We start from the raw sequence: 2412 nt of genomic DNA on the forward strand, positions 1-2412 counted from the left end.
TGTAATGAGTACATTCTAGATCAAGGAATTATCAACAACACGACATATATCATTGCTGGATTGACAAACATACTTTTTGAAAGGGATTTAAGAGTAAGCTGTTCACTTGGCTATGAAAGAATTTCTTCGATTACTTGTGCTAGACATAATAAGACATATAGGCCATTTAGCTCATTTTATCCAATTGGCCATTTATCATCTCATGAGGTATATATGCTATATCTTTCAAGTAAATTAGATTTACAAGATGATTTGAACGATATTGTTGGATGCATCTACAAAGAAATATCATTAGTAGATAAAAATAACCCTAGGATCTCTATAAATACTGATGAAGAAGCCAAGTGTTCGCAAAGCAGTTTCATACAAACCGAGTCCAGCTTTTTATTTACACAATCTGATTTATCCGATAATGATGATAGCATTTTTCTTGATATTATTGATTTGGTTTATTCCAGGAATTATGATTTGGGATTCGATGTAAAACTGTTTGAATACTTTGTAAAGCTAGTTTCATCACATTTTTTTCAGAAAGTGTTCTCAAAATATGCAGATCAAATATTTAAAACCGGTATTTATTTACCTTACAAAACTGAATTTATTAACTCAATCTATACAAACTGGTATTGGCTTAGGCATAATCCCATTTCTGAAGATCATTCCAGAAAAAACATTTTTTCTGATGACAGCCCTACAACATCTTCCATGATGAAAATAATTGATTTCAATCTGAATACATGGCTTACCCATTCGGAAAAGGACTGTTTGTTGGAAAAATATTCGAAATACTTTGTGGAGTATGGTATTGGAGAAGGATGCGAGATAAAAGATATAAACTCAATTGAAGGTATTTTGTTTTGTGAAAATTACTTGAGCTATAAGAGTAATTCTACCATCTTGGAAGAGTTTTTTAAAGGATTTTGCCGGATAGTTTCTAATAAAATGATAAGGTTAAGGCTTGTGTGTAGATTAGGAATTGAGCTATCTGTTATTTCAGGTAATGAAAATGTGAAACGAATAAAAGATTTTACCAAAACTGAATCTTCAGAGGAAAACAACAAAGTCGGTACTAATACTACAGGAAATATGGAGTTGACCAAAGCAGATGCCATTGTACTTATTGGTACTGGTGAAAATCTTTACTCACTCAAGGAATTTGTAATGAATTCCAAAAGTGTCAAAAAAAATCAAATAGTAAAATTTATTGATTCTCTAACCCTAGACCAACTCAACTCCATAAATATCTATTTAGAGGAATCAATTGTTTCTACCAGGTTTGTTGGTATATATTTGTCAACTATTGCATCAAAATATGAATTTAATCATCTTTTCAAAATGATTAAATTTATTGCCAGCAACTATGGAGAACAGGTCATTTTAGAAATCCAAAAATATATTGTGTATCTACTAAATGATCTGTACTTTGTAGAAGAATATTTTTCCTTGGTTGAGGAACTTTATAAAATATTTTTGAAATTTGATCAAATTAGAATCAAAAGAAATAACGAAATTATTCTTTCAAAAGTTATTAAGTGTGGCAAGGTGATGTGTAAGGAAGTATACATTGGCAACATCAAATAAATATAAGTGAGTAAGATTCTTTCAAAGGTTATTCGTTAGAAACTGTGCTTTATTAATGTTGGCATAATTTAAGCTTGAGCATGCTTGGTATTGTTGTTGCCATTATGATCAGTATGCTTTTCAATAAAGATTGCGTTCATAAGCAAATTAATCTACTCGAGTGTTTTTGTACTATTATTTTTAGAATTCACAGCCAATCAACGACTACTTTATTTATCTGATATGAATGACGATTAATATAAACTTCATGATATTTAGTCAGAGTCTGCATCTAGTGAAACTATGATTTTTCAGCCCAAGATGTTGCCTTTTGAGCTTGACATACTAGCAGAGACCAATACTACAGCATCTGTTACTGTTATTGCTAAGGGCATCCCAACAATCTCAGTCATTGAAAAATTGATTGAATGGTATGCAAATGAATATTCGATGTGCTTCATTTTGAATTGCACTCCAAAGGAGAGAAAATACTTTTCTGGAAAGAAGAAGGATAGATTACGCGACATATCTGAAATGTCAATAAGCAAAAGAATAAGAACTTATAAAGACGGCGGAGTGTTTTTTGGAAGCTCTAGAGCATTTATTACTGATTTTGTCAATGAAAACATAGAGATTTCAAAAATTAGTACCATTATAGTCTTAAATGCAGACCAAATTCAGGAAGATTCAACCGAATCTTTCATTCTCTATGTTCTAAAGCGTTTTAATACCCTCAGTTTAATTAGAGCTATTGTATCAAACCCTTTAGGGCTATCGAATAGGTCGATCTTGTCAATCAGTAGAAACTTTTTAACTAGTAAGTTTCTGTTTTATCCACGTTTCCACAATTCT

This window comes from Rhyacophila brunnea, unplaced genomic scaffold (assembly GCF_057557595.1).
Source record: "Rhyacophila brunnea isolate RB1 unplaced genomic scaffold, BYU_Rbru_1.0 scaffold_144, whole genome shotgun sequence".
NCBI lineage: Eukaryota > Metazoa > Arthropoda > Insecta > Trichoptera > Rhyacophilidae > Rhyacophila > Rhyacophila brunnea.